The sequence below is a fragment of the Rhincodon typus genome, chromosome 21 (genome assembly GCF_021869965.1).
Source record: "Rhincodon typus isolate 14 chromosome 21, sRhiTyp1.1, whole genome shotgun sequence".
NCBI lineage: Eukaryota > Metazoa > Chordata > Chondrichthyes > Orectolobiformes > Rhincodontidae > Rhincodon > Rhincodon typus.
The window spans coordinates 32,040,934-32,058,485 of NC_063352.1; the positions used below are offsets into that span (position 1 = coordinate 32,040,934).

Below are 17,552 nucleotides of genomic sequence, written 5' to 3' on the forward strand. Positions count from 1 at the left end.
TCACTTCTCTCAACAGGCACAGCAGCGCACCTTACCCAGGTAACGAGAAAGCACCGCAGTTTCTGCTCAGTTTTGAAATGGGGACGTGATGCGTGTTGGACAAATGTGATAACCACTACATTAGAGTGATGCAAATAAGGAGATACAATCAAACTGTACATTGACCCAACAAAATGGGTTGGAGAACTTCAGATTCGTTCTTCTCCAACACAGTTAAGTTGATAACTGAAATGGAAAAGTACTGCTTATTCTGCTGAAACCTGGGATTGAACCAGGGACACTTTAAGATCTTCAGGCTGATGCTCTCCCAACTGAGCTATTTCAGCAATTATAGAGATTATTTCTACAGTGATGCTTCCAATTGTCAACTGTAACTTTGGCAGAACATCTGGGGAAATTCTGAAGAAAGCAGAATTTGGAAATTTACTTAATTTTGCTATACAGCTGGAGCATAATCTTCTACTACTTTATATTCCAGCCCTTGAGGTAAAAGGTACAAGTCTTTTCAATCATGTTTTTCATACCAATCAAATATTTTTAATAACATTTGTATTTAGATCCCTAAATCTCACTGTATTTCACAATTCTTAGTTTAAGAATTCTTAGTTTAAAAGCTATCATAACTAAATGTCAAGTTATTAATATGAGACAACTTGGATATATATATACATATCTATTCCTTCATTTAAGTCATTGCTAAGTAACATGAAAAGCTAAGGGACCAGTGAACAACTTGTTCACAGGTCTGTAGTTCATTCTGACCTGCAAATTACATGTGAAATATTTAAAGAATCACTTAAAAGCTCTGAAGTTCATTTGAGACAATTTATTAAAGGAAAAGTGGAAGTGAAAAACAAAAATAAAACCACCTATTGATTTTAATGGTAATGCCCCATTTTCTACTTAGCAACAGAAATTAGCCAGCAATACAATGCCCAAATATTCTTGGAATAAATGGACATGTAATCATGCGTCTAGCTCCTGTATATGCAAATGTCTGTTTCCAGCAATCAGTCTGGCCTCCTTATTGACTGCAGTTTTTTTCCATGTCTTGATTGCATTAAAAAAGTTATCTCAACTGCTTCTTTGAACATTTCCTTTTAATGGTGGACAGGATGTTACCTTGTCAAAGTGCTATTGACCTATTGATTGACCTAAAGCCTTATACCATGAGTACCAATTATTTGTGATTTTGTTTTCAATCAAAACAATGTTTTTATATGACTCTTTCCCATTTACTTAAGTTTTCTTTCAGTTATGTTTCCATTGCATGAAGAAACATAACATTAGCAGTTGATTGACTGGTTATCTTACACAAATCTCAATTGCTTAGCAGACAAAATTTCTGATGTTTTATTTATGCAAGAGGCACATTAAGATTTGTGCAATCTCACGAAAGTCTAATTTCTCATCACTTGTAAAAACATCTTTTTGTTACGAAAGGAAACTTTCATAATGTGATTATGTTTTGAATCATCTCTTTAATTCAAGGTTAAATGGAGTAATGAAGGGAGTCACATGTTTTACAGTGTGTTCTGCCCAACAAGAAGACTACTGGGCTTGTTTACCATGGAAACTGGGATTACAGGTTGAGGCTAACAGACAGCAAAGTGTAACTTTCTACACCTGAAATCAAAGGCAGGATCAGCTGGACTGACTGCAGGAGAGCACCTTTGCTGGTCACTGAATGTTAGGACACAATAGAATGGGGGATGACACAAACCGGTTTGATGTTATGAGTGACTGTGGCCTGTTTCCTATTAAGTCTTCAATCCTGTGGAAAGTGTTCTGTGAAGTATATATGTGCAGCATAGGGTTAATGGTCATGTTCTGACATCAATAAGGTCTATAATTTCTGCAGCTTAAAGTATTAGTTTATTGCTTATTGACGTGGAAAGGATGTTTAATCTTGTAGAGGAGTACAGAACTAGGGAACACTATTTCAAAGTTCGGGATTCCCTTTTTAGAACAGAAACAAAGAGAACTGTTTTATCTCAGAATTCTGCAATTTTGGTACTCAGGAGGCAGTGGAGGCAGGGTTATTTAATATTTAAAGATGGTGGCAGATAGACTTGTTTTGAGTTAGGGAATCCAAGGTCATTAGGTTTAGATAGGAATGTGACATTTGAAACAGTAACAGATCAGCCATGTTCTAATGGAATGGTAGAACACTTGAAATATAATTCATATACGTTCATATAGGTAATTATCAGTCAATATTGCTTTTAACTTGTTACAGTAGCAGTCTTAAAACTTAAAATCCTGTCATGCATCTTGAAGTTGGTCACTGAGAAATTAAATCCTTTGTTTACATTTAACAGTCTCTATGGGGATCATAACCCTTTCGTTACTCAATGCTTTTGTTCCTTTTTCATAGCACCATCTTTTTTTATAATGTTTTGTAATAATTAAGCAGATTTTAATTTCAAATCAAGAAATCCACATCAACACCATACCCAACATCCAAAGCATACTGGCTATCCAACTAGGGAAATTTTTGTCAAAGCAGGCTTCTTTTCCTTAGGCATCATAAGTCATACATACTGCTAAGAAGAGTCACTATCCATTATCCTTACTTTTGTTCTCTCCTACCTACGCAACAATTCCCTGTCCATGTAAGTAGTTTGCCTCCAATTCAACGTGGAATTAATTTTTGCTAACAAACGTTAGTGCAGAATCTTGCTGAATGCCTTTTGGAATCCCATGTGGAAAACAACTATAGATGCTTCCTTTTCATCATGTTAGTTTGGCCACAAACAGAAAATCAGTTAGGTTCATTAGACATGGCTTACCTTTTAGAAATTAATGCGGACTGTCTCTGATGTATTTCCATAAAGACAGAAAACAATGTAGAATTGGTTTTGGCAATATTTCAGACTTAATTTAATAATACTGCTCTTTTTTTTTCTACAGAAGGTGGGAGAATAGCTGGTGTTATGTGTAAATTATGACAAGCTACCTTTAATTTGACAATTCATTAAGAAATCTCACAAATACTGAAATAATTATTTAAACTTATTGCATGTTGCAACCTAAATAAGACCCCTCAAGTAATCAAGCTATGATGCATAACCCAACTGATTTTATTTGCTTTATTATTGTCACATGTGCCTAAGTACAGTGAAAAGTTTAGTTTTGCATGCATTACAGGCAGATCATAACATACAAGGACATACAAATCATGGGGTGGTTGAACAGAGTGAGGCATTCAAAGTTACAGCTCCACAGAAGGTGTACAAAAGCAAGATTAACATTAGGTTTGAAATTTGAGATGTCCATTCAGCAACCTAATGTCAGCATGGAAAGAACTGTTCTTGAACCTGTTGGTACGTGTTTAAGCATCTGTATCTTCAATGGAAGAAGTTGGAAGAGTTTATAACTGGGGTGGGAGGGGTCTTTGATAATGCTGGCTGCCTTTGAGGGCAATGAGAAGTGTAGATGGAGTCAGTGGGTGGGAGGTTGGTATCCGTGATGGTCTGGGCTGTGTTCACAACTTTTATGTAGTTTCTCACTGTCCTGGGCAGAGCAGTTGCTGTACCAAGCCATGATGCATCCGGATAGAATGCTTTCTATAGTGCATCTATCGAAGCTGGTGAGGGTCGTTGTGGACATGCCGAACTTAGATAGTACTTGATTAATATTGGAATTTAGCTATGATTCCAACCAAAAGTGTCTGTCTCTGGATGTGTCCAGGGTTCAATCCTTGTGCATGTTGTTCTTCAAAGTTCTGCAGCTGCAGAATCCTGGAGTTGAATTCTTATGTAAATATCTCTCTTTCAAGTTTGTGGTGTGACATAATTGATGAACCTTTAGATCCTTTCATCCCCAACATTGATTACACATCTGGAATCCTCTGGTTTGCAGCTTGCCTTCTTCTCAGAAGTAACTTTCCCTTTCCTTGTTACATTTGGCATTGACTGTTTGCTTGAAGACACAACTTTTCTTGCAATTAACCCTGTTACCTCAGGACATTCCTTCTTCAGGCAATTGTAATTGCTGTTTTGTCATAAGGCAGCAGCTTATCAAGCAGTTGTTATCTCTTCTCTTCCCAAGAAGGCTTCAACTCCTTCTTCCCAGGGATGGTTAATTAGCGTGTTGTTTTTAATTCCTTTATAACAGTTTCTCCTTGTCCATTTCATCTTGGGAAACAATTCATTCCAGAAAGAGTTATTGATGATCCTTTGAATCCATGACCAGTTATTAAAAGTTCTGAAGTTTACAGTATCGCGCTGTATCGATTTTATATATTTATGCTTGTGTCATGACTATATGTATTTTTTGGCATATTTATTGAATTAAGTTGTGAACATTTAATTCAGTTTCAGCTTCTGGCAGTCACTTGGGACTATAAATCAGTCAATTTCATCAGTTTAAAAATATCAATGAGGAATGCAATCCAAAAATGAAGGTCTAGTATATATGAATTCTCAATATTAATTCATTTCCAAACCTTATCACATCATAATCACTGCATGCTGGCTCAGTGGCTACCACTGGAGCCTCACAACGCTAGGGACCCAGGTTCGATTCCACCTTCAGGCGACTGTCTGTGTGAAGTTTGCACATTCTCCCTGTGTCTGTGTCAGGTTTCTCTGTGTGCTCCAGTTTCCTCCCAGTCCAAAGATGTGCAGGTTATGTCGATTGACCATGTTAAATTATCCGTAGTGTGCAGGCTGGGTGGGTTGGCGATGGGAAATGCAGGGTTACAGGGATAGGGTGGGGGGTGGGGGCATTGGCTCTGAGTGGGATGCTTTTTGTTGGGTCAGTGTGGACTTGATGAGCTAAATGGTCTGCTTTCACCCTGTAGGGATTCCATGATAATCTTAAATAATTTTGATGAAGCGAACCCTATACCTGTGGAAGCTAATCCAGGCTTTTCAAGTGCTGAATGCTTTTAATAGAAAACAGATGCATGTTGTTACTCCTACAATTAATGACCCAGAAAGCATATGATCTCTAGAGGTGACATTGCATCAACAGCTCATTCATTATACAACAAAAGAACTCTCATTCCCAGAACAGCTGTGTAAACAAACTCTGTAGTACAGAATCCATTATAGCTGTGCTTGCAGCCAGTAGCAGCACTAGGTGCTGTGCAACGCATACACTGTCCAAACTCATCACAGTCTTCCAGTTTACAAAGGCTACAATTCATTTTACAAGAGTACTAAAATTTGAGTAAGGCATTATAAATGTCAAACCTTGCTAAACCTTATCCACAGGCAATACAGTGTGGAGCTGGAGGGACACAGCAGGTCAGGCAGCATCAGAAAAGCAGGAAAATCGACATTTCAGGCCTAGACCCTTCATCAGGACTGGTGAGGGGTAAGGGAGCTGGGAAATTAATAGACGGAAGAGGGGTGGTGCTAGTGGAAGGTAGATGGGATGGTGAAAGCTGGAAGCAGGTAGGGGTAGCGGGTATTGGTCAGTGGGAAAGGTGGGGCAGATAGGTGGGGAAGAAGAAGGACAGATCATGTCAGGTCAAGGAGGCTGGGACAAGAGGGAGGGTTGGACATGGGATGAAGCTGGGGGTGGGGAGATTTTGAAACTGGTGAATTCTATGTTAAGGCCATCAGGCTGTAGGCTCCCGAGGCAGAATATGAGGTGTTGCTCCTCCAGTTTGCATGTGGTGTCATTGTGGCACTGGAGAAGGTTCAGGATGGACATTTCACCCATGGAGTGGGAGGGGGAGTTAAAATGGTTGGTAACTGGAAGGTGCTGTTGATTATAGCATGCAGAGCGCAGATGCTCTGCAAATCTGTCACCGAGTCTGCGCTTGGTCTCGCCGATGTAGAGCAGGCCACTTCGGGACCAACAGATACAGTGTTGGAGGATGTACAGGTGAACCCCTGTCTGATATGAGAGATTTGCTTTGGGCCTTGGATGGAGGTGAGATGGGAGGTGTAGGGACAAGCGTAGCATTTCCTGCAGTTGCAGGGAAAGGTGCCAGGTGCGGTGGTGTTAGTGGGGAGTGTGGAGCAGATGGGAGAGTCACAGAGTGAGCAGTCCCTATGAAAGGCAGATAGGGGTGGGGAGGGAAATATTTCTTTGGTGGTGGGGTTGGATTGTATGTATCTCCAATAGCCTCTTAATCTTGTTTCTGGCCTATTTATTTTGATGATATTTCACAACAGTAAACATTGAAAGAATTTTGTTGCTTGTACTTGAAAACAAAACAAACATTTTTTTCAACAAGATAGTATTTAAACTGTGTCAATCAATATTAGTATTTTAGTGGGTTCCTGACTGATCAACCTGTCCAATGTGGTGAAAATAGCCAGAGACAGAAATCGATGCTTGAATACCTTCACTCCAGGACCATCTTTTTCTTATTTCTGACTCCATGCAGTCCCAAAAGGGCACCATGAACTCCAGTCATCGGACTTCTTTTTGTACTCTTCATGGTGTTATGACTTTGTATTTCTACTTTTAATGGTTTATTTAACTTTATTCTTGAGTATTTTCTAAGCCATTTCATCTTTCACCTAAGGTAATTGTTAATCCCTAACTGTCCTATCAAATCAGTTAATCATCTGAAACACTTCTATTAGATAAACTCTCAATCTATTTTCAAGGGATTAGAAACATAGACTACTGATTGAGCCTACAGGCAGGTCAACGTGAATTGAAATATTTTGGGCATTGTTACTTTGCTTAACTGCACATTGTAGTTCCATTTGCTTTTTTACAATGGGGCAAAAATTATAAAATAGCAAGATCTTAAATTTTGTAAATGGTATTGTAATTAAATAGTGAAATAATAAATTGATACAGTAATTTCTTTTTAGAGAAAGTCTGAAGCAATGGATCAGAGTTTTACTGCCCTTAGTATTTATATTCTTAGGTGCTTTATTTCTTTCAAAATCATTTATTAAAATTGTAAGTGCTTTAAGAACTAATGAATTATTAGTAGCATTATACAGTATTTCAGAGAAAATAGAATTATGATAGATGATTTATTTGCTCAGTGAGGAAATAAATGGAGTGAAAGCGTCATAATATTAGCATATGAGCATGTAAACAGGTTTACTGGAAATCCCTCTTGCCTTTACTTTAACAAAAATATAGCATGCTAAATTTAGGCAAGTTAACACCCAAAAGCAATTTATATAAACACATCATCACATTTGCATAATGACACCTCAGATACATGGTATCAAAATCTATTCTACATAAAGTGCTAAACTCATTGCTCTTTAAGGAAAGTTTTCTCTTTTTACAGATGATGTTCCTCCACATATTTCAGCAATGGTGTCCACCACTGATTGCCATTGCATTGGCAGCTGGTAGTCACAGTAGATTGATGCCACTGATCATCCTTTAATTAACCTGTTCTGACATACCACTGGAGCAGGTTGGACTTGAACCCAAAACCTCTTGGTTCAAAGGTAGGGGCACTACCACCATGCCACAACAACTTTCCAATCCTCTTTTCTATGCTGAGTCTAAGTAGTTAGCAATTGTAGAGGATAAACCATTAGATTGACTTAACAAACAAAGGCACATATTTAGCATAACACAATATTGCATGATATCAATAGGTACTTTTAAAAATAATTAAAGATAATTACAGGAGCCAGTTATATTGTATCTGTTTCCATTGAGACCTTGTATAAGACTGACTAACTCTCCATCCAAAGACTGTGTGAATTCATTGGATTTAGTGGTACTGATACAATTGCACCATTTTTCAGAACACTATGTAAAGTTGGTGCTGAGATAACGCATTTCAAATTGATTCAGTGTGTTAACAGATGCCCTGATCCAATCATCACTCATTGTACATCATAAAAACACATAAAAGGTTTTACATTCACCAGTTTGATCCAGAGCAGTGCCCAGTTAACCTCAGATTATTCTGAAAGGGGAAGATGCCTCAAAACTTTGAAGAACAGATGAAGTTATCTATCACATGCTACTACAATACAGTAAATCGATGAGTGGTTTTCACCACAACAAGGGCGATGCTGATGACCCAAAAAGACATTTGCCTACCACACAAATGAATAATGAAATACAAGTTTCAGTGCTGATGTGATGCCAGGTATATAGGGATGTGTCCTAATTACTAACTGACAGTATCAAGCAACACATCCTATTGAAAGTTTGCATTGGACAGCATGCTGATCATATTCAACCAGCCTGTTTGCTAGCCCTGGAAAAGTATATCCACCATTAGATTTAATTCTGCTATTGGGAATCATTTACTAAATGATCTGCACTTTGCTAAGAGTTACACCAAAAACCAAGTTAAGATCATCAATCAGGCTCACTGTGTAATGCATTTATATATGCTAGAAGCTACATTATAAATACACAGGGTCCTGTTTTATGTAAGCAATACAAACTTGTACCACCACTGCAGCTTTTCCATTAAAGAGTCAAGGACACATACAATATCTGGCATATCCCTATTGCAATACCCTGATGAATCAGAAACTATCTGCCTGGTCTAGGAATTAAGATTGACAGTTTATTGTTCTCCCCAAATCTCCATGCCAATGATGACCCAAGCAATCTGAATGCTTTTCTCGTGCTGTGTAAAATGATGTCCCTATTGTCAAGTCTGCTTCTTGTGTCTTAGTTCTGATGCATTCTGACTAGCTTCACCTTCTTGTCTCCTGTTAGAAATGTTTAAGTTCTGTACTACCAAGCAATGACCTTTTATTTTGTTTTTGAAGGGTCTGGTGACATCAGTTTCGAAAGGGAAGGGGACAGCAGCTGAAGAGATGGAACTACTTACAATTTTGTCTCATAGTGGATTCAGAGGGGATCAGAAGTCCCTGGGGTCCATACTGATCTCATTCTTTATTTAATGTGCTCTGTGAGGTGTTCAACCACAATTTCGGTATGAATATTTGCCTCATATTGATTCTGGGTTTTAGAAAGAAGTTTTTTTTATTGGATTCGTGTTCTAACTTTGTATAGTAAAGTTTATAGTTATTTATTCAAAACCATGGAATTTTGTGGCTGTTTTATTCATGTGGGATTACACATTGTCATTAAAAAAAAAACTGGTCCCTCACCAAAATTGTAACATAAATTTGATAGTTTAACTTGGGATTGTAACAGTGGCTGAAAACCATGACCCAAAAGTTGCTGTTGAATTTGTGGGCCTCTATTGTGACCTTCACAAATAAACAGCCTCAGGCTGTCTTACACTTGAAATGCAATGAATGACAGAAGGTTACTATATTGTGCAGTAGATATGGTAGAAGTTCACTCCCAAAAGTCAGGTCCTGTCATTGTAAGTGTAAATATGCATTTAACAATATGAAACCTGTTAGTTACTGCTAAATAACCTCAGAGCAGAGAAAATTAACTAATACAACTGCCATTAAAAACCTAATTCCTTCCAGTCTCAGTTGTTACTGGAGTAAAAATAAACAAAACTCCATTTGCTTTCTGTCTTTTTTTCCCTCACTGTCCTGTAACCCAAACTCGAAAACCTTTATTTCTGTGCATGATGTGAGACTGAATATATCCATTCTAATTCATATTTCCCTTTCAGTCCTTCAGCTACTTATTTTACAATCTTTCAATCTGATTGGTTAAAGAGACACATTATTGCTCGCACTATTCCCCAAGTCCCTAGATGCTCTATTTACCTCATTGAGATGCTATCAGTTCACACTTTCAACAACTTGCTATGGGAGAGAACATAAAAACCTAAGTGTGCAAGGGCAAGTCTAACAGACCATAGGTGTCATGCAACAGCAAAATCTGGATCATTATCTTTTTTTTCAAAGCCAATTTCTACCATTTTTAACAAGTTTCACTTTTTACATGCAAAGCCAGTACTAGTAGGACAACTGATAAGACCCCGTTTTGAACAGTTCATCCTCACTGAAAGCAATTTACTATTGTATTGTGCATATCTTATTCAAGGCATGATTTTGTGGAGATGTCAGTCATCCTTTAACATCTTAAAATATTCATAGTTTAAAATATATTTAAAAAGAAACAGATGCAAATCTTGACTGACTCGTGAGATAAGTTGATGCGTGCAACTGGACTGTAACGGTAGAACCGAATCGCGGAATTTATCAGAGTTTTCTCACAATTAATTGTACATCAAGCAGCTTTTCACTTTGTATTGACACTACTAACAGCAAATGATTGAAATTACATCAGTTCTAATCAGGATGTGGCATTGGGTCTGAGAGAAAAGTGCCTTAGCACGCTGCCCCCTCCTCACAAAGCCTTCCATTATGCAGCACACATCCTTTGGAAACCAAGTGATGCGATCTAAGATAAAATCAGCAGGTTGTGGTGTAATGCAGTAACTGCTTACAAAAAATTGTGCAAGGCTGGAAAAGCAGCAGATAATCGGATTAAGAGAAAGTCTATCACAGTCCAGCTGTCAGTGGATTTTAGCAGATTTTTTTTATATCCCCGTATTTGGTGGAAGAAGATTACAGGAACATTTAATGAAGGAAGCCGAACTAATAAGCTCAGTAGTGGCAGACGATCTGATAGTCATGCTTCAGAACTGAAATGGTCCAAATAGTTTAAGAAATTGATGTGACCAGCTGTAAAATATTTAAAGTGTTTGTAGACAAACCTTAAAGTGACAAAATAATAAAAACAATTAAACTTTTGTGCAATCTGACAATGTAGGAGTTGCAACTGAACACTCAATATTCTAATTTCTGTCTACGATCATTGACCATGTTTTAAAAAAAAATTAGTAACAAGTTCAACAACTTTGACAAATAAGATGGTTGTTTTATTAGCATACTAACTCTTTATGCTTTCCTGTGCCTGTTATTTCTCATCATTGTTTCCCACTTTTCTTGTGAACAGACAGAAGATGAAAAGCATCGCTAACAGTCCAATGTCTTTCAGCTTTTGATCGTCTTTCCTCATTTTGGTTGGTTTTGTTATCTTTGTAATTTTCTATGTCCCATATGATGACGTATAGTGCTCAGGGGAAAACCACATGAAATGGCTGAATATTACGCAGAAGTTTAATTTTCTATGCTATGTAGTTTTAACGTACATATGTTCCTGATAATTACATTTGTAATTAAGAGATGTCTTTACTAATGGAAGTTTTTCATACTGAACCAAAATTTAAAAAAAATATAATTGTACTTATGTTTTACCTGAGGACATCTCAACCAGGACATCTAACCTTTTTTGGGTCTCTGTTATTAACATATGCCTGTCCAACTCAATTTGCACTATCTTCTGAAAGAATGTATTCAAGAAGGTGAAAGTAAATACAACTGTGCCTCATTTTTACATTAGTATAACAGTAAAACAACATTAGTGTTGGACAAGTAATGAGATTCACTTGTCTCTGTAATTTAAAAAAAATCCTTGGCCAAAATATTGTTTATTACATACAAGTTTGGTAATACCTTCATTATTATAGTTACATCTTTACAAAGAGCTTATGCTTGTGTATTAATACCTAGATATGTTAATTTATCAATTTGGTTCTGCTCAGTGCATTCTTCACTCTGATCTAGAAATTGGGGGTTTCACCCCTGCTCCAGAATTTGAACACATAATGTGGGTTAGCATTTCAATTGAGAGTTGCTGGACTGTCCAACACAATGACAGCTTCTGGATGCCGAGGCGCTGCCTGTCATTCTCAGGTGATTGTGGAACATTCTGTGCAATTATTTGAAGAGGAGTAGGAATGATCAGTGACCGCCCATTCGCCTTGAACAGCACAGCCAACACAGATTATGTAATCACTCATTCATTTACTGTTTGGGGTACCCCACAGTTCACAAATTGATTGCAGCATTTGTCGGCATAATAACAATGACTGTGTTTCAAAGACAAATTATTGGTGACAAAAATACTTAGTACATCCTTACAATGTGTTTCAACACTTCATTCAGAATGGCAGCTATGTGCAATATAATGTTGTTAGCATACAGCAGAGCTTGGGAACAGTGTGTCATCATGGCATACACAATTGTCTAATTTAACTCAAATACCATCACAGTAGATTATAAAATGAATTTTAGGAGTAGAAATTCAGCTCCATCATAACACAACAACAGCCTGGTGGTATTATTGCTGGACTGTTAGTCCAGAGACCCAGCGATGTTCTGGGGACCAGGGTTAGAATCCTGTCATGAGAGAATTTAAATTCAATTTTTTAAAAATCTGGAATTAAGAGTCTAATGATGACCATGAATCCATTGTTGATTGTTGCTAAAACCCATTTGGTTCACTTATGTCCTTTAGGGAAAGAAACTGCCATCCTTTCCTGGTCTGGCCTACATGTGACTCCAGACCCCAGCAATGTGGTTGACTCTTAACCGCCCTCTGGGCAAATAAGGATGTACAGCAAATGCTGCCTGGCCAGTGACACCCTCATCCTGTGAATAAATAAAAAAATCTATGATATCAGATCAGCTGCTCTTCGTATTCAGAGCCCATAACATTCAATTCCAAGGCTACGCAATATCAGGCAGTGGGTAAAGTAGGTAGTCCATTGCCCCTTCTGCACATCCATCTAAGATAAAATTTTAATCATTAATTTTTTACCCAGAGACTTTCAACTTTCATCTTAATCTGACCAGTATTTAAGCTTTAGCTAAATTGTGTCATACTGTATGTTGCTATAACTTTAGTAAGTCATCAAATGAGTTGAATGATTCTGCATTTTGAGCCAGACGGAAACGATAGAAACATCACAACATACCACACTATTGTAGAAATACTTCATTCTCAGTACTTCAGCAAACTTGCATGGTTTCATACAGATGGACAAAAACATCTGAATGTCATTTGGCTGATTGCAAGTATTAAAGAAAGTTTGTTACATTGTTAATCTACTCACCATGCAGATCAGAAACTAGCCATCTTTACCCCTCCGATACCCTCATTCAAAACCCTGAAAGTTCACTATCGGAGTGATAGGGGCTACAGTCAGTTATAATATACCTGCCTTGCTTTGAGGAGATTGTTTCATATGACAGAATTTTTCAAAGTTTGATCATTTTCTTTTCTCTGTAAATTCATAAAATAGCCAACATTTATCCAACTTTAGAGGGAATATTACTGTTGAAACATATTCTTAAAAACATTCCTTTATTGATTGAACGGTTTAAATCTTATATTTACTTAACTTCAGGGAAGAATCTTATATCCTCTTCGGTTCATGTGCTGTGGTACACATCAGGAATGTTCATTAAAAAAATCATAAATGATACATTAAAGCACAATTTTACATAATTTAAAATGTAATATTTGCACATGCCCTCCTGTTCTTTTTTTCTGGATGTCCTATGTATTTTAATATGATTTTACTTTCTCGTTACTGTAATGAATTACTAGTTTAATGATAAAGTGACATGGTCATTTTTGTGGAGAGAGAGAGAGAAAGAGTGGTGAGGTGAATCATATACATGAGACTGCCAGGAATAATAAGAATAGGAAGATGGCAATTACAAATTTATAGAGTGCATTAGGAATAGTTTCCTAGAGCTATACGTCATGGCGAGCCATACAGGGAACAAGTTATCCTGGATCTGGTAGTGGCTAACCAAGGAAGTTAACGAAAGTATAAAGTTGAAAAAAAAGCGCATAAAGTAGCAAAAGTCAGTGACAGCTCTGAAGACTGGGGTAAATTCAGAATCCAATAAAGGATGACTAAAAAGATAGTCGAGAGAGAAAACAAACAATAGCAAGCTTGCAAGCCATAAAAAAAACTGACAATAAGATCTTTTTTAAACATATAAAATGGAAAAAAGTGAGACCAAAGTGAACTAGGCCCCTTGGAAATGAATCTGGGGAGATAGTTCTGGGGAACAAGGAAATGGTGGAGGAGTTAAACAGATATTGTGCACCAGACTTTACAGTGGAAGATACTTCGAACATCCCATTAATATTAAAGAGTGTGGGGGAGGAATTAAGTACCATCACCGTCACTAGAGAAGTATTATTAGAAAAACTAATCGGACTAAAGATAGATAAGCCCCCTGGTCTTAATGGCTTTCATCTTACAGAAGTAGCTAATTTTCCAAAAATCCTATGATTCTGGAGAGGTACCAGACGATAGGAAAACTGCCGATGTAACATGACTATTCAAAAAGGGAGGGAGGCAAAAAGCAGGTAACTATAGGCCAATTGGCCTAACATGTATTGTTGGAAAAATGTTGGAGTCAATTATTAAGAAAGTAATAGCAGAACATTTGGAAAATCAAAAGCAAAATCAAGTAGAGTCAGTACGGCTTCATGAAGGGTAAATTATGTCTGATTAAATTATTAGAGTTTTTTGATTAACTCTCAATCAGAGTTGATAGAGGCCAACCAGCAAATGTTACATTTGGACTTACAGAAGGCATTCCACAAGGTACCTTACAAAGGATTAAGTCGTAAGATAACAGCCCATGGAAGTAATATATTGGTGTGGAGAGAAAATTTAGCAGGAAACAACGAGTGGAGTAAAGGGGGAAGGGAAGTTCTGAAACAAATAGAGAGAAAAGGGGTAGGGCTGGAGAAGGTAGGTGGGGTGGTGATAGGTGAGTGCAGGTAGGGAGTGGTGGGGATTGGTCAGTGAGGTGGGAGGAGTGGATAGGTGGGAGAGAAGACAGACAGGTTGTGTCAGGTCAAGGAGGCGGGAATGAGAGGGAGAGTTGAGCATGGGATGAGGAGATTTTGAAACTGGTAAAGTCCACATTGAGGCCATTGGAATGTAGGCTCCCAAGGTGGAATAAGAAGTGCTGCTCCTCCAGTTTCCAGGTGGTGTCATTGTGACACTGGAGGAGGCCCAGGATGGACATGTCACCCAGGGAGTGGAAGGGGTAGTTGAAGTGGTTTGCAACTGGAAGGTGTTGTTGTTTTTAGTGAACAGAGCGCAGGTGCTCCACAAAGCGGTCTCCGAGCCTCCGCTTGGTCCCTCCAATGTAGAGGAGGCCACATCGGGAGCAGCAGATGCAGTAGACCACATTAGCGGATGTGCAGGTGAACCTCTGTCTGATGTGGAAGTTTTTTGGTTCCTTGGATGGAGGTGAGGGGGGAGGTGTAGGGGCAGGTGTAGCACTTCCTGCGGTTGCAGGGAAAGGTGCTGGGGGTGGTGGGGCTGGTGGGGAGTGTGGAGCAGACGAGGGAGTCACGGAGAGACAGTCCCTATGGAAGGCAGATAGGGGTGGGGACGGAAATATATCTTTGGTTGTGGGGTCAGATTGCAGGTGGCAGATGTGGTGGAGAATGATACGTTGAATCCCATGACCACCCCTCCCTCTCATCCCTGCCTCCTTGACCTGACACAACCTGTTCATCTTCTCTCCCACCTATCCAGTCCTCCCACCTCACTGACCAATCCCCACCACTGCCTACCTGCACTCACCTATCACCATCCCACCTAACTTCCCCAGCCCCACCCCTCTTCTCTCTATTTATTTTAGAGCTCCCTTCCCCCTACACCAGTTTTGAAGAAGGGTCCTGACCCGAAACATCAACTTTCCTGCTCCTCTGATGCTGCCTGGCCTGTTGTGTTCCTCCAGCTCCACACTGTGTTATCTCTGACTCCAGCATCGGTAGTTCTTACTGTCTCTGAGTGGAGTAAAGGGTTCTTTTTCAGGTTGGTAACTCATTACCAGTGAGATTTCACATAGATCAGTGTTAGGACAGCAGCTGTTAACAATATATATAAATGACATGGAGGAAGGAAATGAATATATTATAGACAAATTAGCACTTGACTCAAAATAGGTGGGAAGGCAAGTTGTGAGAGGAATTCAAACAGTTTACATGCAATATGGATTGATTAAGTGAATAGGGAAGAAGTTAGCAAATGAAGGTATAATGTAGGCAAATGTGAAATTGTTCATTTTGGAAGACAGATCAAAAGGACAGAATATGCAGACTGCATCTGAGTACAGTGAGCAGTTTGGTCCCTTTATTTAAGGAAAAACATTATTTCATTGGAGGCAGTTCAAAGAAGGTTCACTAGGATGATCCCTGCTCCAGAGGAGTTGTTTTATGAGCAAAGGCTAAACAATTTGGGACTCTACTCACTAGAGTTTAGAAGAATGAGAGGTAATTGAAGCATGTAGGATTCTTAACAGGCTTGACAGAGTAAGTGCTGAGAAGATGTTTCCTCTCATAGGAGAGTCTAGCAAAGTCTCAAAATAAAAGGGCACCACTTTAAGACTGAGAACAAGAGGAATTTCTTCTCTCTGAGAGGGTTATGAGTCTTTAGGGGCTATGAGGGCAGAGTCCTTGCATATACTTAAGGCTGTCATAGATTGTTCAGTACAAGAATCGAGGGTTATGGGGAAGACATAGGAAAATGGATGTGAGGATGTTGTATCAGCCACAATTCTATTGAATGGCGAAGCAGGCTCGAGGGGACGAACAATCTACTCCTGTTCTTATTACTTATCATGTTGTGGAAAGATCAGCAGTGAGATACTTGAGCACGGTGAGATTAGATGAGTTATGAATGTCTTCCATGAAGAAACGGGAGGGTGATCAACCAGCATTGTGGAATCCTCAAGTAAAATGGAACAAAGTTGAAAGAAGAATGAGTAATGAAATTACCAGTTTAACATTTATTTACATTTTCTTTATGCTTCGAGGTATTAATTTGTTTAATTGTTTTCCTTTTATCACTCTCCCCCCAGACCACAGGATGGAAGTGGACACAATCGTTTTGAGGGGGCTTGTATTGGGTGACAGCTCTGCACTTTGGAGACTGATACCTGATCTGGGAGTGCATGATCTCGTCACTGATGTCTGAAGTGGGAAGCTTCCATTTCAAAGCAGGGACACGTCTCACATAAAGACACACATTAAATTCACCGCAGCAGTCGGGATCATTCTTCCTTTGAATCCCAAAGAATTACCTAACAATATATACCATTCCAAACAGGCTGTCCAGTTTCTAATTTGATTGACGTTTTCCCATGCGCACATCATTTATTCACAGTAGATACTATTCCAGATCCAGCCAATTGGTACATCTGAAAATTCCATAGGCTGCTTATCTCGAATCACTTCCCTCCAATTGTTATACCATCACTACCTTTGAATTTTTCTCTATGGACTCCGTTTCTGTGCCCACATCAATTTTCAACTCAAAGCAGATTGGCTAAGTTTTAAGTTTCCAATTGTAATACAACAAGTGATAACAATCCAAACCGCCAACATCTCATTATCAAATAGATTATTTATATATCTGACTTCATTTGTAAATTTTAAACTTTTGTTTCAGGACCAAAAACTAAGAGACATTGTACTAACAGGACTTGTGTAAAGTGTACTACTTTTTTGTTTTACAACGCTTTCCAACTTGATCTGACTTCAATTTTTAAAGAAAGGTTTTCTATATTTAAATGATTTCCTCAATGGAATTCTGAATTTTATCAATTAATTTCATGCTACAACTAGATTAGTAATCTTTCAGCAGCAGTTGTAAGACAAGCAAACAATGGACAATAATGCGGCTGATACACAATTCTGTGAAAAATACCTTCATGATGATTTTGTCTGTGATTCTCTTCTTTTCCTGTTCTCTCACTTTGTTCCAAACAGGGAAGTGAGGAGGCTACTGGCAGACGTGGTAACAAGGGAAAACC

The 17,552-nt window shown here is 38.5% G+C and overlaps 1 non-coding gene across 1 annotated transcript; it reads right to left on the bottom strand.

Annotated features, from left to right (window-relative positions):
* Window positions 1-251: 251 nt before the first annotated feature.
* Window positions 252-326, bottom strand: trnaf-gaa. The gene has a single exon. It is a non-coding gene; the product is annotated as a tRNA-Phe (tRNA).
* Window positions 327-17,552: the final 17,226 nt, after the last annotated feature.